This window comes from Bos javanicus, chromosome 4 (genome assembly GCF_032452875.1).
Source record: "Bos javanicus breed banteng chromosome 4, ARS-OSU_banteng_1.0, whole genome shotgun sequence".
In the NCBI taxonomy this organism is placed as follows: Eukaryota; Metazoa; Chordata; class Mammalia; order Artiodactyla; family Bovidae; genus Bos; species Bos javanicus.
In genome coordinates, this window is record NC_083871.1 from 12,827,381 (window position 1) to 12,849,534 (window position 22,154).

Below are 22,154 nucleotides of genomic sequence, written 5' to 3' on the forward strand. Positions count from 1 at the left end.
ATAATATTCTAGTTTTGTTGTTGTTATTGTGTTGTTTGAGTTCTTTAAATATTTTGGATGCTCACCTTCATTAGACAGATAGTTTGCTAGTGTTTTCCCCCATCCCATAGGTTGCCTCTTCATTTTGTTGTTTTCTTTGCTCTGAAAGCTTTTTAGTTTGATGTTCTCCTCACTCATTGAATCTTGCTTTTGTTCAGAAACTTCAGTTTTCTATTCGTTTTGTAGCTGGCTACTACTACTAAGTCGCTTCAGTCGTGTCCGACTCTGTGCGACTCCATAGACAGAAGCCCACCAGGCTCCCCCGTCCCCGGGATTCTCCAGGCAAGAACACTGGAGTGGGTTGCCATTTCCTGCTCCAATGCATGAAAGTGAAAAGTGAAAGGGAAGTTGCTCAGTCATGTCCGACTCTTAGCGACCCCATGGACTGCAGCCCTCCAGGCCCCTCCACCCATGGGATTTTCCAGGCAAGGTACTGGAGTGGGGTGCCATTGTAGCTGGCAGGTATATGTAACTTTGGAATCCTCTGTGGGTGGTAATCTGTAGTAACCATGGTGATATTCCCATCGGAGTGTCTGCACGTGATCTTGGGTCACTCGAGAAACAAAACAACAGCCAAAAATGGTGCACTGAGCATTTTTCTAACTTGTAGAATTGATAATCTAGTTGAAGTACTAAAAAACTTGTTAGTGCTATTGAAAACAAAAATACAATTAACTTTGCTCATAATTGGAAATTCCAGGAATTTTTAAATTGCTCAAGATATAAGAATTCTTTCTTCCCCTCCCAAGTTCTTCCCTGTCTTTTATAACCATCATTTCCTTTAAAGCCTGTTTTAAAGCTTGCCTTAAAGAAAGCCTCCCATCATTAAAAACTCCCTTTATCTTATTTTCTTGAATGCTGATATGTAATTTATTACCTAGTTTACATTCTCCTAATGGATTGATTTAAAATAAAATTATGGGGTATTTCTTCCCTGGTCACGATGGCCAAGACTCACACAGAAGATGACCATAGGACATGAATGATAATGCTTAATTTTAATTCATAAATGCAGTTATCTTTTTTTTTTTTAATACATCTTTGGTTTTGTGCCATACATATTATTTCAGGGTCTTGTTATTTTAATTAGGCAGTTTGTCTCTTCTGAGTTTTGGTTCCAAATCTGTAAGTGGGAAAGACTCCTATTGACCTTGGCTTTCATAATTTATTACATTGATGCGAATGAAACATAGAACAGAGAGGAAGGAAACAACCTTTCGCAGATGAAGCAATGCATTTTTAACTTATCCTGTTAAGACTTTTTTTTTTTTTCATTACAAGTATGACAGGCTGCTCATTCTCTGGCAGTGACCTCTACCTTGGCCTGACTCAGCTGGTATGGTGGCTTTTTGTGCAATTATTTTCTCAACCTTCAATTTGTCACAAGTAGCTAAGCATTATCCCATGAATAATAGATTTATGATTTTTCTAGCATTAGCAGAGCGGTTAGGATACTAAGTTGTTCCAGCTGTGTTTCCTGGATTTGGTTTTTCTTCTCAGGAACTGGGCTTTTTGAGCAAGAAGAAAATGAATGGTCAGTTAAGTAGATTTGTGATGGGTGTGTACTGGCCTGGCCATAAGGAAGATTAATCTGAAGATAGGTTGAGCGCACATAGAATGGTTTAGGCTTTTGATGATCTAAATGGAAAGTATTGCCAAGTCATGGAGCCAGATAGCTACCACATTACTGGCTGGGAGACTGAATCTTAGGGAGACAGAGGCTCTTGCCAAAAAGTTGTTCCATTCTGAATTTAATATACACCTTCTGACACTTAAGTTCCATATACTTTTCATTGCATTGTATATAGAGACCAATGAAATGATAGGTTTTTATTGGTGAGAAAAGAACCATTTCCTGGACAGAATAATTAGGAAAGAACCCTACAGAAGTAGAAATGACTTACTCCATTTCCTCAGTATTCCTGTTATTTAAAATAATGTTGAGATTTTACTTCCTTTACTTTTTTTGTCTTTTGAGATTTTTGTTCCTTTTCTTAAGTGCTGTGAAAATGAGACCTTTGTGAAACATAAAGTAAAAAAAGACATTCACTGCATCATAAAAATAATACATGTGTTTGTGTATTTTGATTATTGTTGTTTACTAAGGTATTTTTCTATCTTAGAGTATAAATTCCTACAGTTAAAAGAACCAAAATGTTTATCTAATCAGTTGATGCTGAGGTCTGTACTAGGTATTGAAAGAAATACAAGATTTTGAGTTGGTAGAGGATCCTTTTAGATAAGAGTATAACTGACGTTAGTAGATATAATATAGTTGATGGGACTTTGTGTGTAGCCCTGGGATTTGGACATAATTGAAGAGGTAATAAAAAGACCAATATTGGCTGTTGTTGAGTAAGAGAGGGAGTTTTAAAAAGTGCTTTGGTAACATTGCTGTTCAAGAGATGCAGAGCTACTCTCTCAGTTTGTCCCATCTTCTTCACCTGCTGTGTTCACAAGTCTATTCTCTAAGTTTTTATCTCTATTCCTGCTCTGCAAATTGAAACATTACCATGTGTCAAATAGATAGCTAATGAGAAGTTACTGTATAACAAAAGGAGCTCAGACTGGTGCTCTGTGATGACCTAGAGGGGTTGGATAGGGGTTGCGGGGAGGCAGGGAGGAAGTTTCAAAAGGAAGGAGATATATGTATACTTATGGCTGATTCATTTGTTGTATGGCAGAAACCAACACAACATTGTAAAACAATTATCCTTACATTTTAAAAGTTTTTAAAATTTAATAATTAAAGAGCAAATGGAAGGCTAGATGATGCCTGAAATCATTTATAATAATTCGATGTGTTAAGAGCCAAGAAGGGAGTTTGGGGTTTGAACTTTCCCTTGAGGGACTGATACGTAGGTAAGAGAGGCGTAGATGTTATGGGGAGTTCCGTTGTCTGTGGTAAAGTATGTCAGACTGAGTACAGTCAAACTGAAGTAAGAATTTGAATGAGGATTTATGACTGGATTAGAGGGTTCATGGCGAGGGGTGGGGATGAGAGAGAGAGATAGCTTGGGATCACATTATAGAGAGTCTCAAAACTTAGGAAGATGAGTTTTAATTATGGTTTGTAGAGATGGCACCCCTCTCCAGTATTCTTGCCTGGAGAATCCCATGGATGGAGGAGCCTGATGGACTGCAGTCCATGGGGTTGCAAAGAGTTGGACATGACTCAGTGACTGAGCATGCAAGTCAAGACAAGTTATAGGGCAGGGAAAACAAAAATTATGTTTTTAGAATTTTCAATTTTGAGAAATTTTTGACATCACTTAGGAAATTGTGGTTTTAGGGTCTTGGTCTCTGTTAGCAGTAAGATTTTGGGGGGAAAGGAGGTAATGTTAAATGAATGAGTTAAGGATGAATCTAAGGTAGAAGTTCTTAAGCTTGTATGTGCATTAGAATTGTCTGAGGAGCTGGTAAAAAATTTCCCAGGTAACACTCTTTGAGGCTCTGATTTTGAAAGGATGGGGAAAGGACAAATATCTACATTTTCAAAACGTCTCTAGGTAATTCTGTTATAAGCAGCAAATAAGTTTCCAGCCAAACATACTGGGATAATCACAGATGAAGAAATGGAAAGTAGGAGAGTAAATCTGTGAGACAGATAATGAGTTTGGTTTTGGACAAACTGAATGTGATCTTTATTTGCTGTGGTAAGTTTGATGTCAGGACATCCAAGTGGAGAGAGCTGTGCTGTAAAGATAGGTCTTTGCACTGGATGGAGCACATCTGTCTGGCTGTGAGAGTGACCACAGATCAGGAAGAAGGGTGTTGGACAAAGAACAAGGGGGTGAACCTTTTTCTGATTAGTTTACCTCAGATGGATCTCTTTAGTTAAGTCAACCCAACACAGCTTTATTCTTATTTTTGTTCTAAAAGAACACTGACATATTTTCTCAGCTCTTGGGAAATGTACATAAATGTCTGGTGGAGTCAAGCTGGTCTTGACATAGCTCGCAGTATTTTCAGCCACTGCAGACAACTGTTTGGGCTATTCATTTGAGGCAGTAAAATAATTCATAAACAAATAAAACACTGTTAATTATAGCACTAACTGTGACAATGTGTCAATAACTTATATGGCTCTGTGCCTTCTACTCCTTACCTACTCCATCTGAGATAGCCCAACATGAGTTTGAGTAAGCTCCAGGAGTTGGTGATGGACAGGGAAGCCTGGCATACTGCAGTCCATGGGGTTACAAAGAGTTGGACATGACTGACCGACTGAACTAAACTGAACATTTATAATTGATTCTTAATTCATGTTTTTCCAGGTTCCCAGAAAGCATTGCAGATAATCTTAGCTAGTATTTTGAAATTCTCATAAATTAACTGCCAATTTCTCTTAATTTGGGGGAAAAAATACCATGTTGCACTGTTTAGAAGGGTCTGGGTATATATAAATTGCTCTGATCTCTAAATCAAATAAGTAGTGGCTTTCTGCTTCAACTCCCAAATTGATATGAATCATGGTGATAAAGTTTAGTCTAGTCCATTCATAGAGAAAGAGAAGTAGCCTGGTAGCTTAAAGCCCTCCTTTTGACTCTGCTGTGTATTTTATAAAATGTTCAACAAGCTCATTCACTTCTGGACAAGCTGGAGGTCTTTTTAGCTGCACCATCTGAGTAGAAGAGGCCTAATATAAAGTAACTTATTCTTAAACATATTCAGAAATGCCATGGGCCAAGTTGAATCCCATGAAACCTAACCTATATACAGAGAGTTTCCAGCATATGAGCCAGTTGTGTTTCTAAAGTTTATGTGTAAGGCAGCTGTTTGGAACTCAGAACACATTAATTTTCCCCCTCTCACTGAAACAGTATAAAAAATATTGGCTGTGTTCCCAGGCCAGCTCACAAATCTGTTTTAACCCTATATGTACCCTAAATTTTAGCTGTACAGTTGCATGTCATTAAGGTGATATTTTTGTTTCTGTGGGAAAATATATCACAAATCAGTTTGAAAGAAATGGGTTATCTTTACTTAGCTGGGATCAGGGTCTTCTCAGAAGGTGTTACTGACAGACTGGGAACCAGTAATTTAATAACTTGTGCATTTGTAAATAGCTACCTTCACTCTGTTACAGAGGCCCGTTTCTAGGCTATTTATTTCCCAGGTGATCACTGTTTCAGAAGGATGGTCTCAGTTTCTCTCTCTTTTCTTTCTTTACTTTCTCTCCTTTCTTCTCTTTCCCCCCAAAGGTGGGCAGTTATTAAGCGCATGTTCATGAAATCAGGGGTTGTCTGTAACAGCAGATTTGGCTGTAAAATGTCTCATGCTCTTGTACTTCATAACCAGCATAAGAGTTAATCACTTTCTCTCTTAAATGTGGCTGATGAGGCCTTATTATATAAAGCTTGTTTAGGAAATTATCCATTATCTGGCAAGGATGGTGATGATTGGTGTTGTCCAGGGCAAAATACTGAAATACTTACTAAATTATGAGTGACATAAAATTATATGAACTGTTATTATAACATTGCCTATTATATGATATCTTACTGGTTTGAACTTTGGTAAGATAGTGAATTATCTCTATGATTATTAACATACTATGTTCTTAATCCATATTTCATTTTGACTGGTTGCAGTGGTGAATATGCATTCATTAAATGAAAGGAGCTTTGTGAAAGAATGATTAAGGCTGTTTTAAGTTCAACTTTATGAAATGTTTTACCTTGCTGAGACTACTATTATTTTGAGTGGAACTGAGGATCTGGAGCCTCTCATTTATTTATTTAATTTTTCATACTGCATATATTTATTGAATGTCTATTATTTGTCAGTTTCTAGTCTAGTTATTTGGGATGCTACAATGACCAAAACAGACGTAGTCCTTCCCCATATGTAGCTTGTATTCTTGCTGGGAGTACAGAGAATAATAGTAACTGCTTAAGTAAGTATATCATGTGTCTGAGTATATTGTGAAGGTAGATCCCATTTGGCCAACAGATTATCTATGTTGTAAGAGAGTCAAGGATATCAGTGGAAATTTTGGCCTAAACAGTCAGAAGCATATAATTATCTTTTCTTAGTGTGAAGGAAGACTGCAGGGAATGGGGGCTTGAAGTCACTGGGGTGGGTCAGTAATACGGTTGTATGTATTAAATTTGAGGTACCTGTTAGGCATTTAAATTGAGGTACTTAATAGGCAGTTCGGGGGAGAAGGCTGGGTTGAAGATAGAAATTTGACAATTGTCAGTAGAGAGTGATAGTATAAAAGAGGGAGAGGTCCAAAGTGTGAGTCTTGGAGCACTCCAGAATTGAGGGGCTGGAGAGAAAAGGACCAGGCAAAGGAGGCAAGAAGAGCAGTGAATTTCTGGAAGAACCAAGATGGTTGGTGCCAAGTTAAAAAGTGTTTCCAGAAAATCAGTTTTGTTAAGTTGCTTATGGTTCAGCTCATAGGAGAACTGAACAGCATCGAGGACATTGCTGACTTTTGACAATTCATTTTCTTTTGAGGTGGAAACAAAAGGTTTGATTTCAGGAGAGAATTTAAAAGAGAGAAATAAAAACCGGCTGTACCATTGATAAACAGAGAGTTCCGGAGAGCACAGTGGCAGAGTAAGACCAAATCTAGAAATACGGAGAGTGTCATGGGTACTGACCAGGTGGTGAGGGGGGATTTAGGCTCGTTGGGCATCTCGTGCGATTGCTGGGAAGTGGGCTAAAGGGTGAGATGTGTTTAGTGCTAATAGTCTTCAAAGTGGATTGGGATGCAAAGCTTGTGAAAATGGAGGGATAGGAAAGCCCTGCTATTAGGTGTGAATAGTGTTTTTTCTATACGTTTACATTTTTTTCCTCAGAGATCGCTTAACAATTGTACATTGCCAAGTTATTCCTCACTATTTTTTCTTGTCTTGGTCTTTCTATTTTTTAAATGGTGTTATACTCATTTTCACTCAGCGTATTTTTACCTTGTACTTTTCTCTGAAATAAACATCAGTCATATGAGAATAAAATCATAACCCAGTATAAGTATTATGAGTATTGTTTCGGCTTTCCAATGATTCTAGAAATTCTTTTCCTATTAGAATTTGCCTGTTGGAATAAACTCCTGCTATTTTGTAAGTCAGATCTGTCAGGTACTTGTAATTCCCGATCAGATTTTTAGTTTTTTAGTCATAAATTGTATTAATTTTGGTTTAATACTGGCCAGGCGTATTTCACATTGCCGTCCGCGAGTCCAACAGTACAGCCACGGATCAGTGCTGTCCCATGTGAGTTTGTTGGAGATCTCTCAATGGAACGTGTGGTTTGCGAATATCGCCCTTATATTTTTACGGAAGATAATAAGCACTGATTTTAAATGCTATTTAGCAAGTGGATGCAAAGAGTTGACAGTAATTTTAGGTTACTTCTAAAAAATGTGGACTTAAAAACATTTTGTTTTAGAAAGTTGTTTTCAGTTGACTTGCAGTTACTTGTAATCTATTATTATCAAGGTCACCCCATGGAAGAGCTCTGAATACTTTCTGAACTATGTAAAGTTATTACCTCTTAATTTTCCTCAGAGGAAATATCAAATTCTGCGGTGACTTAGGTGGAAGAATACGGCTCATTCCTCAGTTTTTGTTCTGAATGGTAACTATGCAGCTATCTTCCATATCCTTTTCATACTGTTCATGAGAATCCCTTGGACAGGAAGAAGATCCAACCAGTCCATCCTCAAGGAAGTCAGTCCTGAATATTCATTGGAAGGACTGAAGCTGAAACTCCAATACTTTGGCCACCTGATGCAAAGAACTGACTCATTTGAAAAGACCCTGAGGCTGGCAAAGATTGAAGGAGGGCGGAGAAGGGGACGACAGAGGATGAGATGGCCAGATGGCATCACCGACTCAATGGACATGAGTTTGAGTAGACTCCGGGAGTTGGTGATGGACAGGGAGGCCTGGCGTGCTGCAGTCCTTGGGGTCACAAAGAGTCGGACACGACTGAGCGACTGAACTGAACTGAACTTCTGTATCCTATGGTCAGTTATTAAACATAGTGGAAGCTAGTTCTAGCCAGATGTTATATGGACATAGCTCTCAATTATCTAATAAGATGAAGAGAAGAGTTGTGTGCAATTCATACTGGTTGACAGTGTAAAAGTCATTATCTTTTCGCTTTGGAATACCTTGTGGTACTTAGCTCTGTAGATTGAAATACTAGATCTGAAAATTCATACTTGTGAGGAACCATTAGTGTAATTATCTAGATCAGTGTTTTTCCAAAAAGTCTTAACTCGTATCTCATTTTAAACTTTAACCCAGTGTATGGTTCCACACATGTATGTGCATATATGTGTTATAATATGTAATATGTGATAGATAGGTAAAAGTTTCACGAAATAATACCTACTTTTACATCAGGACTTCCCTTGTGGCTCAGCTGGTAAAGACTCTGCCTGCAAGGTGGGAGACCTGGATTCGATTCCTGGGTTGGGAAGATCCCCTGGAGAAGAGAAAGGCTACCCACTCCAGTATTCTGGCCTGGAGAATTCCATGGACTGTACAGTCCATGGGGTCGCAGAGAGTTGGACACTACTGAGCGACTTTCACTTGCATCATGTAGTACATTAGAATGTTTTTCTATTCTAATTAAAAAAATATTGTACATGATCTAAATTGGTTTCATAATCCATTACTGGCTTATAACTGGATGTTTGCCTAATCTTGGCCTCGCTGATTTCCAAAGTACCCTGTAACTATGGAATGTTTTATTATAACAGTGTACATAAAAATTGCTTTTTTTTTTCCTTTTGGTTTTGGATTTTAAAAGAAAGGTGATAAAAGTATTGACTGTTTGCTTAAAGGCCACTGATACCATGAGAAAGTAATCTTCACCATGAGATAATTTAAGAAATGCTTTTGACAGAGTCATTTATTCATACAACTAATCTTCATTGAGTGGTAATTGTGTGTCAGGCTCTGAACTAAACATGTATTTTAATGTAAAGAAACAGAGTCTTTTTCTAGCTCCAAGCAACTTCCTGTGTAGCGGAAGGAATAATAAAGGAGCAAATAAATATTTATAAATTGCTATCGAACTGTGATAGAAAATAATGGAAGATGGTTGCTTGCTTACAGTTTTTAATTATCTCAATTATTTGTAATTGAGAGAAGGAAAACAGGAGCTGGAAGCTAGGTTTTTGGATCCAGATGTCAGTTCATATTTCCTAGGTAGGGTACTCTCCTCTCCATATCCCTTTTAGGCAGGAGGTATAATTTAAAAACTTATTAGAGGTAATTTTCTTTGGGGCATTTTTTTATTTTGTATTACAGGTAATTTTCTTTTTAGCCTCCAGTTTCTGTTTAGTATGTTCAAATAAAATTCTCAGGTGGTTTACCCATGGTTAATTTATAATGATACATATTTATGTATATATATATTCTAATAGAGGCGATTTTCTGTTTTTAATTTTCTCACACTAATATCCACATTTCCTTAGCATTCAAGAGGAAAAATTGAGGTTATTACAAATTGCTGTAGTTATTATAGAGGAAGATTGCTCATGAATGAGAGTGTTTCCCCAAACTCCTTTATACTTCTATATGAAATGGAATCATAAAATTTTTCTTATCTCCTAGTTTAATTCTAATAGATGATGCTGTTGCCATGCATGGATGTGTATGAGAAACTTCTGAGAAAAATGCGATATTAAAGAAGACTTGGCGGGTAGGAGGAGGGGAAGTGATAGTCCTTTTCAGATTTTTAGTGAAATAAAGACTGCACAGTTTTTAAAGATTTGGAAACTAGCTTGAGATTATTAGGTAGAAAATGCAATGGTGACAATTTTGATGGAGAAGGAGGAAACTTTATAATTTTTGGTTGAATAATATTGGATATATTAGGCTCTTTCAAGTTCGCACCTTTTATCATTAATGTTACCTTCTTTTTAGTTTCATTGCTCAAGTTCTCCAAAGACCTGATCTGTTTCTCTCCCTTTCCCAGTATTTGCCACCTGATTTCATGCTTTTTTACAATAGAATAATTAAAATTATTGTCACACATGTATTAAAATATTGGCATTCAGAGATGAGATTCATGATTTTGACTTTTGGGTAAAATATATATATTTTTTTAATTTTTTAAAATTTTTTCATATTGCTACTCTTTTTTTTTTTTAATTTAATTTTATTTTTTAACTTTACAATATTGTATTGGTTTTGCCATATATCAAAATGAATCTGCCACAGGTATACCTGTGTTCCCCATCCTGAACCCTCCTCCCTCCTCCCTCCCCATACCATCCCTCTGGGTCGTCCCAGTGCACCAGCCCCAAGCATCCTGTATCCTGCATTGAACCTGGACTGGTGATTCGTTTCATACATGATATTATACATGTTTCAATGCCATTCTCCCAAATCATCCCACCCTCGCCCTCTCCAGAGTCCAAAAGACTGATCTATACATTGTCTCTTTTGCTATCTCTCATACAGGATTATCGTTACCATCTTTGTAAATTCCATATATATGTGTTAGTATACTGTATTGGTGTTTTTCTTTCTGGCTTACTTCACTCTGTATAATAGGCTCCAGTTTCATCCACCTCATTAGAACTGATTCAAATGTATTCTTTTTAATGGCTGAGTAATACTCCATTGTGCATATGTACCACAGCTTTCTTACCCATTCGTCTGCTGATGGACATCTAGGTTGCTTCCATGTCCTGGCTATTGTAAACAGTGCTGCAATGAACATTGGGGTACACGTGTCTCTTTCAATTCTGGTTTCCTCACTGTGTATGCCCAGCAGTGGGGTTGCTGGATCATAAGGCAGAATATACTTTTAAAAAAGATATTGCTTCTAGTTTTAGACAATTTTGATTTGTCCTTCTGGAAATTCAGTTGGCTTATAATCAAATCTTTAATGCTCTAAAATTATCTGCTTACCTTCCAACCACATATAAGATGACTTGTGTAGTTTGAGTAGCAACTTTTGGCTTGGAGCTGTTTTCTGGTATCTGGGTGTCATTGGCTCACTTTCTTTTAAGCATGAACTGTAGTATTTGACATTATGAACAATCTGGTTCCTTGATGACATCAAAAATAAGAGGCCAGCCGAGGTTTAGGGGTAAAAGTAAAATACTTGGAAATGGACAGAAATTGATAAACTGTTAGCCAAAATACCATATCATGATGTTGACAAAAGTAAGGGATATTTATCTCTTGAAGCTTTCTTGTCTTTTAAATCTAGCTTTCGCTGTGCCTCTGTTGTGTATGATAAAGACGATGATGGTGATGATAATAGTAATAATTCATTCTATTTAGCAAATTAGTAGCATTTTAGATTTTGTTTAAAAGAAAAAACTGTAGATTTAGTGAAACTATAAAAATAAGTACAAAGATTTAGAAATTAAATCCTTTTAAGAAAACAGTATCTTAGCTATTGAAAAAGTTAATGCTCTTTTTGCATTAAATATAACAGTAGGAGAAGAAGTGTTTTTTCCAGTAAAATCAGTGAAGACATGTTCATATCCTTTGAGCTAGTAGGCCTACTTCTTATAGTGTATTTTACATAAATAATCCAAAAGGAGGGAAATGTTCTTTGTAACATTATTTATACTAGTGACCATATATATCTTACATATCTCCTTATCCTAAAGTATAAAATTTTAGGTGTCTTCCCAGAATTCTATAATAGTACCCAGTCTTTTACTAAAAGGGATATATACAGAATTATTATAGCAACAGGGGTCATGTAAAAATGTTTTATACAATTAAATTTATACCACTTATATATTAACTATTTTTTTAATTCTCAAAAAAATACCCTTACCTTTTGAAAACATATTTAAGATAATTTTTTTCTCTTCTGACTCATTTGCTAACTTTTCTACCAATTGCTCCGTATCTGGTTATATGCATTTTTGTTGTTATTTAGATTTCTAGGTTTATTCCTGCAAAATGAAAATTGTCATTTGAAGTGCAACTCTCTTGTGTTCTAAATTATTTAATATCACAGCTCAAAAGTAAGAAAGCACATCTTCCATGTATAAGTTTTGGTTTGTGGGATTTAAAAAATAGGTAACAATGAATAATTACTATTGGGTCAGAGGTTCATTACGCTGGACACTTGTGGGCAAAATGTCTAGGAATTTGTTGTCTGTGTTTCCAGATGGGAAGCTTTTACCTTCTGATATTCGGTCTCCATTACAACTAAAATACTAGAAAATTTTGTTAGAAGCAGATGTTGGGAGTATGTAGATGTAACCCAAGTACAACTCTGGAGGAAATAGCTTAGTTAAACAAAAAATCAAGTCTATTAAAGGCCCTTTATAATTTAATGATAGAATTTTTGTATCTTCTCATATTCTATTATTTATTAATATTTTAGACATTTGTAATTTAATTATTTAAGAAGAACCCGATCAAGTTTTAAAAAATTTGCTGGATAAAAGGCCAGCATAGCAGTTTTGTAAATTTTTTTTTCTTTTTAATGTTTTGAAATGGTAATACAGTGTATTTAAGGAATGAACCAAATTGGAGTGATCAGCCAACTTTCAACAGATCTGAGTAGATTAGAAGGCCTGGCTAAATAATTTCTATTGAATATAAAAACAGAATTTGACTATCTGAATTATGTAGGCAGTTATTTCTATTACATTTTCTTAACCTTTGGAAACAGTGGGAAAGTAAAATGAGAAGCTTCTACTACAGTACTTTATGGAAAATTAGGGGGAAATGGGAGAGCGAATGGGAAGAATACAGAGGAATTTTAGTGCAGTGAACATGCACTATATCATATTATATGGTTATATGTGATTATAATTTGTTTTAATCCATAGAATGTATACCAAGAGTAAACCCTAAGGTAGAGTATGGACTTTGAGACATCAAAGTGATTATGTGTCACTGTAGGTTCATCTTTGGTAAAACATGTACTATTCTGAACATATTGATACCTAGGGGGTCTGTGCTTGTGTGGGGGCTGGAATATATGGGAAATCTTTGTACCTTCCTCTTAATTTTGTTGTAAACCTGAAATTGCTCTTTTTAAAAAAGTCTTTAAAAGTGAAAATAAGAAATTATGAGTCAAAATATGTGTTGAGAGGAAACCATTCTTTAGGTGTGAAGTAGAATGACTGTAACTCAAATCCACATTTTCCTCAAATCCGCTTTTTCTTATCCTAATATTTTGGAATGATTGACATCCTTTTTCTCCATCTCCACTGCCTTACGTAGTGGTGGTGGCATATTAGCATGTATTTCTTACATTGCATAACTCCTGATTTAGCCAGACTTTTTTAGTGCTTAGCTGTTCAGTATTTTTAAGTTTGCATTAAGTTTTTTAAAATAAGGATTAAATATGGTGATCCCTTTGACAAGAAAAAAAAATCAAAGTAAATGTGATTAGCCCTCCACCCAGTGGTTATCTCAATTTTAAGGCATCTTTAGCCTCAGTTCAGTCAGTTCAGTCTCTCAGTCGTGTCTGACTCTTTGCGACCCCATGGACCACAGCACACCAGGCCTCCCTGTCCATCACCAACTGCCAGAGTCCACCCAAATCCATGTCCATTGAGTCATTGATGCCATCCAACCATCTCATCCTCTGTTGTCCCCTTCTCCTCCCACCCTCAATCTTTCCCAGCATCAGGGTCTTTTCCAATGAGTCAACTCTTTGCATCAGGTGGCCAAAGTATTGGAGTTTCAGCTTTAACATCAGTCCTTTTGGTGAACACCCAGGACTGATCTCCTCTAGGATGGACTGGTTGGATCTCCTTGCAGTCCAAGGGACTCTTTAAGAGTCTTCTCCAACACCACAGTTCAAAAACATCAATTCTTTGGCACTCAGCTTTCTTTATTGTCCAGTTCTCACATACATACATGAATACTGGGAAAACCATAGCCTTGACTAGATGAACCATTGTTGGCAAAGTGATGTCTCTGCTTTTTAATATGCTGTCTAGGTTGGTCATAACTTTCCTTCCAAGGAGTAAGTGTCTTTTAATTTCATGGCTGCAGTCACCATCCGCAGTGATTTTGGAGCCCCAAAAAATAAAGTCAGCCACTGTTTCCCCATCTATTTGCCATGAAGCGATGGGACCGGATGCCATGATCTTAGTTTTCTGAATCTTTAGCCTAGGATTTTTAAATTTTAAATTGTTTCAGAATCACCTGGAGGACTTGTTAGACAAGACTGCTGGCCCTTACCTCCACGTTTTCTCATTTAGTAGGTCTGGATGTAGCCTGAGAATGTGCATTTCTGAATTCATGTGGATGCTCATACAGGCACCACACCAGAAAAAGCAAAACACTTTATCATATATATTATACAACTCATTCTTAAAGTTAAAAGTAAAATCATCACTCACAGATATACAAGGAGTTTTATAAATATTGAACACATGATGAATCATTATTAGTGAGGGAATCAGCTGTATGTTATAACCAATTCAAAGGAAAGTCAAAGATATCCAGATTTGTGTGGTGTAGGAGATATTGAATTTGTAAATGGTCAGAAAATCGGCCTTTTCCATTCCGGCCCATTCAGGGACTCGTTGACCCTTGTTAACTGGACGGATTCTCTATAAACAAGAATTATCTGCATTGCTCTTGGTTATCTATGATAATCAGTCATCTATAACTTACTCTGAGTGGTAAAATAGCTCAAAGACAGACTAGGATCAGATAGCAAGGAGTGGTGTATACTATAGAGTCCATATTTTTTTCACCGGAGCACACTGTAATCGTCTCATTCTGTTTCCTTACAGTGATTTACCGTAGAACTTGCTTTTAAAGGTAGTTATCTTCTTTTCAACAAAGCATACCTGTGATTCTGATGCACTCTGAAGTTGTAGAATCATTTTTTAATGTAACAGTGAAGTGAAGTGAAGTGTTAGTTGCTCCGTCATGTCCTACTCTTTGCGACCCTATGGACTGTAGCCTGCCAGGCTCCTCTGTCCATGGGGATTCTCCAGGCAAGAATAATGTAGTGGGTTGCCATTCCCTTCTCCAGGGAATCTTTCTGACCCAGGGATCAAACCCAGGTCTCCCACACTGCAGGCAGATTCTTGACCTTTGAGCCACCAGAGAAGCCCCTAATGTAACAGAGTAGACATTTATTGCATCTATAACACATATTTACTAAGTCACATGTTTTCTCCCATTATACAAATTATTGTGTATGTAGCCAACTTATTTGGAAAATATTTGTCAGGTTGCTCCCATTAGTTGAAAATTTTAATCTATTTATTGGCTATAAACAAATTTAATATGCATTTGGGTAATAAAGTAGTTGTGAAGTTTTTTGAACATAATTAGAAAAAGACTGTTTTGATCCATTTAAATATGCTTCATAAAGCTTTTGATCAATCAAAATATTAAAAACTTCAATTAAAAATCTTTTCTAAGAGTATATCTTAAATCAGTCTTTGGACACTCAATAATATGTTTCTCAATAGACCCGGTTATTTTCAGAGGCCAAGCAGTATAATGTAAAGAGCACCAATTTTAGAAAGTCAGGCATGGTTTATTTTGCTTTTGTAGCTAGTAAATTATAGAATTTGAAATTCATGATAGTGATTGGATCATAAAGATAACTGCATCTAAGCTCTTGTGGTAATAGGAGCATGCATCTGGATCTAGTACAATATTGGGATGATGGAGCCAAATGAGGTTCAAGGTGTTAAGACTAACAATGTATAATACTTTGGATATTGCACAGCGGAAATCTTTTTAAGTGTTTACCAAATTGTTGTTGTTCACCATTTCTCTTTCCCATTTCCCCCTTTGCTCTTCAAAGCCTGATTGGTTATGGTTTCTTCTTTTAAGATAACTTTATTGAGATACAGTCAATTTCCAATAAACTGTACATCTTTAAAGTATACTGTTTGGTAAGTTTGGATGTAATGTATCTGCTTATGAGATTATCACCACAATGAAGATAATGAACATATCATCATATACAAGTTTCTTTGGGTCCCTATGTAATCCCCCACCTTCCACTTCAGACAATTAGTGAGATACTCTGAGTTATTATTGATTAATTTCTATTTTCTAGAATTTTACATACATAGGATAATTGAATATGTCCCTTTTTTGGCTTGGCTTTTGGTTTGGTATAATTATTCAAGTTGTGCACACATTAGTTCTTTATTGTTTTGTATTGCTGAAGTGAAGTGCAGTGAAAGTCACTCAGTCATGTCTGACTCTTTGCAACTCCATGGACTACATAGTCCATGGAATTCTCTAGGCCAGAATACTGGAGTGGGTAGCCTTTCCCTTCTCCAGGGGATCTTCCCAACCCAGGGATCGAACCCAGGACTCTCACATTGCAGGCCGATTCTTTACCACCTGAGCCACAAGGGAAGCCCTTGTATTGCTGAGGAGGATTCTATTTTATGTTGTACCACAATTTGTATATCAATTTATGATGATGGTGATGTAGGAATTGTTTACATTTTAGATATTATAAATAAGGTTGCTATAAAATGTATGCATACAAGTTTTTGTATAAGCATACACTTGTCTTTTGGGTAAACATGTAGGGGTGGGTTGATTGGGTCACATGGTAAGTGTATATTTAACTTTTTGTTTGTTTGTTTTACAAAAGGATCCTTTTTAAAAAAAATTATTTTAATTGGAGGCTAATTACTTTACAATACTGTAGTGGTTTTTGCCATACATTGACAGGAATCAGCCATGGGTGTACATGTGTTCCCCATCCTGAACCCCACTCCCACCTCCCTCCCCACCCCATCCCTCAGGGTTGACCCAGAGCACCAGCACTGACCACCCTGTCTCATACATCGAACCTGGACTGGTGATCTATTTCATATATGATAACATACATGTTCAATGCTATTCTCTCAAATCATCCCATCCTTGCCTTCTCCCACAGAGTCCAAAAGTCTGTACTTTACATCTGTGTCTCTTTTGCTGTCTCACATACAGGGTTATTGTTACCATCTTTCTAAATTCCATATATATGTGTTAATATACTGTGTTGGTGTTTTTCTTTCTGACTTACTTCACTCTGTATAATAGGCTGCAGTTTGATCTACCTCATTAGAACTGATTCAAATGCATTCTTTTTAATAGTGAGTAATATTCCATTGTGTATATGTACCACAGCTTTCTTATCCATTTGTCTGCTGATGGACATCTAGGTTGCTTCCATGTCCTAGCTATTGTAAACAGTGCTGTGATGAACACTGGGGTACACGTGTCTCTTTCAATTCTGGTTTCCTCGGTGTGTATGCCCAGCAGTGGGATTGCTGGGTCGTATGGGAGTTCTATTTCCAGTTTTTTAAGGAATCGCCACACTGTTCTCTGTAGTGGCTGTACTAGTTTGCAATCCCACTAACAGTGTAAGAGGGTTCCCTTTCTCTGCCTCTTCTCCAGCATTTATTGTTTGTAGAGTTCTTGATAGCAGCCATTCTGACCATCGTGAGCTGGTACCTCATTGTGGTTTTGATTTGCATTTCTCTGATAATGAGTGATGTTGAGCATCTTTCATGTGTTTGTTAGCCATCTGTATGTCTTCTTTGGAGAGATGTCTGTGTAGTTCTTTGGTCCATTTTTTGATTGGGTCGTTTATTTTTCTGGAATTGAGTGGCATGAGCTACTTGTATATTTTTGAGATTAATTCTTTGCCAGTTGCTTCATTTGCTATTATCTTCTCCCATTCTGTAGGCTGTCTTTTTACCTTGCTTATAGTTTCCTTCATTTTGCAAAAGCTTTTAAGTTTAATTATGCCCATTTGTTTATTTTTGCTTTTATTTCCAGTACTCTGGGAGGTGGGTCATAGAGGATCCTGCTGTGATTTATGTCAGAGAGTGTTTTGCCTATGTTTTCCTCTAGGAGTTGTATAGTTTCTGGTCTTACATTTAGATCTTTAATCCATTTTGAGTTTATTTTTGTGTATGGTGTTAGAAAGTGTTCCCAGTTTCATGCTTTCATAAGTGCTTGACCAGTTTTCTCAGCACCACTTGTTAAAGAGATTGTCTTTTCTCCATTGTATATTCTTGCCTCCTTTGTCAAAGATAAGGTATCCATGAAAGAAAGAAAGTGAAGTAGCTCAGTTGTGTCCAACTCTTTGCAACCCCATGGACTGTAGTCTACCAGGCTCCTCCTTCCACAGGATTTTCCAGGCAAGAATACTGGAGTGGGTTGCCATTTCCTTCTCCAGGAGATCTTTCCAACCCAGGGATTGAACCCTGGTCTCCCGCATTGTAGGCAGATGCTTTACTGTCTGAGCCAGGTGTCCATAGGTGCATGGATTTATCTCTGGGCTTTGTATTTTGTTCCACTGATCTACATTTCTGTCTTTGTGCCAGTACAATACTGTCTTAATGACTGTAGCTGTGTAGTATAGTTTGAAGTCAAGCAGGTGATTCCTCCAATTCCATTCTTCTTTCTCAAGATTGCTGTGGCTGTTTGAAGTTTTTTATATTTCCATACAAATTGTGAAATTATTTGTTCTAGTTGTCTGAAAAATACCATTGGTAGCTTGATAGGGATTGGATTGAATCTATAGATTGCTTTGGTAGTATACTCATTTTCACTATATTGAGTCTTCTGATCCTTGAACATGGTATACCTCTCCATCTGTTTGTGTCATCTTTGATTTCTTTCATCAGTGTTTTATAGTTTTCTATATACAGGTCTTTTGTTTCTTTAGGTAGATTTATTCCTAAGTATTTTATTCTTTTTGTTGCAATGGTGAATGAAATTGTTTCCTTAATTTCTCTATTTTCTCTTTGTTACCATATATTTAACTTTTAAAGAAATTGCCAAGCCATTTTCCAAAAGGGCTGTACCATTCTATTTTCCCACTAACAGTGTATGAGAATTCTAGTTCCTTTACTTCTGATGTGATGTGCTCAATCTTTAATTTTAGTTGTTCTAATAGGTGTATAAGAGAATGTTATTGTGGTTTTAGTTTGAATTTCTGTAATGACTAATGATATCAAGCATCTTTTATTCCTTTTCGCCATCTATATGTCTTGTTTTGTGAATGTATGATGAAATATTTTACCAATTTTTAAAGTTCAGTTGTTTGTTTTCTTATTGTTGAGTTTTAAAAGTTTGTTATGTATTCTGGATAAGAGTCCTTTATCAAATATATGTATTGGCAAACACTTTCCAAGTGTTTGGCCTGTCCCTTTATTCTCTTAACAGTATATTTGGATAGAAGAAGCTGTTAAAATTTGAAGTACAGTTTTATAGTTTTTTCTTTTGTGAATCATCTTTTGGTATCCTATCTAAGAAGTCTTTGGTTTACCCAAGGTCACAAAAATATTCTGTGTTTCCTTCTAGATTTGTATAGTTTTTGGTTTTAAGTATATGATAACATTTTGAGTTAATTTTATATATACTGTGAGATATGGATCAATATTCTGTATTGTTTTCATATGGATATCTAGTGGTTCTGTATCTTTCGTTGAAAAGATTATCTTTTTCTACTGAGTTGCCTTTGCTAAAAATCAGTTGTCCATATACGTCTGGGACTGTTTCTGGACACTGCCTGTACATTGTGTTGTGTAGCTTTATAGTGTCTAAAAGTCAGAAAGAGTTAGCCTTCACAGTATGTTCTTCTTTTCTGAAGTTGTTTGGGTCCTCTAGGTAATTTGAATTTCCATATGAATTTTAGAATTAGCTTGTCAATTTCTACAAAAGAACCTACTGGTATTTTGGTTTGAATCTGCTTATCAGTTTGGGGAGAACTTACATTGTAACAATATTGAATTTTCATTAACAAAATGTAGCTCTCCATTTTTAATTTAATTTAATTGCTCTGAGAAGTTTAGTAATTTTCAGTGTACACTGTTGCTCATTTTTTGGCCAGATTTATCCCTAAATATTGCATATTTCTTCTTAACTTTTTGACCACTTGGTACAGTTAAAATGATCATCTCATGTCCATATCTACAATTTCTGCAATTTGTGTCAATTCTTGGTTAGCTTCAATTGATTGATTGATCTCAATGTCATGGTTCAAGTTTTTCTGCTTCTTTAGAATATTTGATTGGATGCCAGATATTATTGGGTACTAAACATTTTTGTATTTATATTAATATTGTTGAGGTTTTGATGCAGTTAATTTACTTGGAAACAATTTTATTCTTTTGGAGCTTGCTTTTAAATATTTGTTAGGCAGGGCAAGAGCAGTATTTAGTCCACGGCTCATTATTCTTCACTAGTGAGGCAAGGCCATTCTGTGTACTCCTTGCAATGTTCCATAAATTATGGTGTTTTCTAGTCTGGCTGGAACAATTGCTTGTATATTTGGGGAAAAAATGTACCTTGAACTCTAGTTCATGTTATATATAAACATTAATTTATGATGGATCATAGGAGATCATGGGAGAATATTTTCATGGCCTGAAGATAGGAAATGATTAATTATATAGGACATAGAAAGCACTAACCCTAAAAGGGAAATTGATAAATTGGGTTTGATAAAAACTGTAATCTTCTCATCAAAAGGAACTGTTAAAAAATGAGTAAGAATACTGTGAGAAAGTATTTGCCCGACAGATATCTGATAGAAGACTCCCATGTAGGCTATTAAAGTATGCCTACAGCTGCTCAAAGACTTTATCACTGATTTCCAGTAATGTGATTTGATGTTCTCTGGTGTGGTTTTCATTGTGTATATCCTACTTGAACTCTAGCTGAGAGTTTATTATTTTTATAAAAACCTGGTAAATTATTGGCCATTATTTCTTCAAATGTTTTTTCTGACCTTCTTTCCTTTTTGATTCTAATTGTGCATATATCGGACTGGTTAATATTGTCCCACAGGTTACCTAGGCTGTATTCATTTTTACAGTTCTTTTAAAATTTCTCTCTTCCACTTTTGTTATTTACTGTGTTTTTAAACTTACTAATCTTTTCACTTCAGGTACTGTGTTTTTCGTCTCCCCAAGTTCCATTTTTATGCCTTCCACTTTCCTTTTTATCATATTCTAAACACTTGAGCCTATATACATATAAGCTGTTTTAAAGTTTCCTCGTTTGCTGAGTTTATTATTTTTTGCATCTTGGGGTCTGTTTTCTCTCTTTTCTCCCCACACATTTATGGATCTCATTTTTATCTTTTTACTCATAACACCTGGAATTTTTTGTATTGTGTGACTGTTATGCTATTAAATATTTGGATTTTTATTGTGTTCCTTTAGATTTTTAAAAATTTGTTTCAGGTGGTGCCTAAGTTGTGCTTTAGCTTGATTTTTTTGAGACTTTTTTTCGAAGCTTTGTTGGGTTGGGTCTAGCAGGAGAAGGGGATGACAGAGGATGAGATGGTTGGATGGCATCACCGACTCAGTGGACCTGAGTTTGAGGAAGCTCCGGGAATTGGTGATGGGACAGAGAAGCATGGGGTCACAAAGAGTCGGACGTGACTGAGTGACTGAACTGAACTGAGCAACACCTTTATGTAGGCTGCTGCTGCTAAGTTGCTTCAGTCGTGTCCGACTCTGTGCGACCACATAGACAGCAGCCCACCAGGCTCCGCCGTCCCTGGGATTCTCCAGGCAAGAGTACTGGAGTGGGTTGCCATTTCCTTCTCCATTATGTAGGTTAGGTTAGCACTACTAAGATATGACCCTTCTGAGGTATCTGCTTAGTGTCTGGGGTCTTCAGTATTACTGCACTAATGTCCATCTGAACCTAGTCTCCCAGCCCAGTGAGACCATTGGGAATTATTTAGTTTCCAGCTCCCAGATGGCTCACCAAACCTCATGGAGTTTTCTTCATGCATATGGGTAGTTTACTTGTCAGCCATTGAATGAAGGGACCTCTGTGCAGATTTCTGTAGCTTTTTCTTTGCCAACATCCCAACTCTCTGATATTCTCCCCCACAGACTCCAGCCTCTTTTGTTTCCCCTAAATCTTAACTTCTGTCTCCTCAATTCAGTGAGACTTTCATGATCTCCTTTCAGGAGGCTCCCCTTCCTGCACTCTGATTGTGGAAAGTACCTCCTGGAAGAAGAGTTTCACTGCCTGTTTTTCTTCACTCACGGGTCATAAGTCCTGGGCTGCCTGTTGTCTGTCTCAATGTCTGAAAAACTATCTTTTTCCAATTTTCTAGTTGTTTATGGTGAGGGGGCATTATGGCAGAAGTAAAACAGTATCTGTTTTCAATAGAAGTATTTATTGCAATCATGATCTTAAATA

General features: G+C 36.5%; 1 protein-coding gene across 12 annotated transcripts in view; it reads left to right on the forward strand.

Annotated features, from left to right (window-relative positions):
- The window catches only part of PPP1R9A (protein phosphatase 1 regulatory subunit 9A), a 349,529-nt gene that overhangs the window by 59,306 nt on the left and 268,069 nt on the right, over positions 1-22,154 (forward strand). The gene's annotated exons all lie outside the window — the stretch shown is intronic.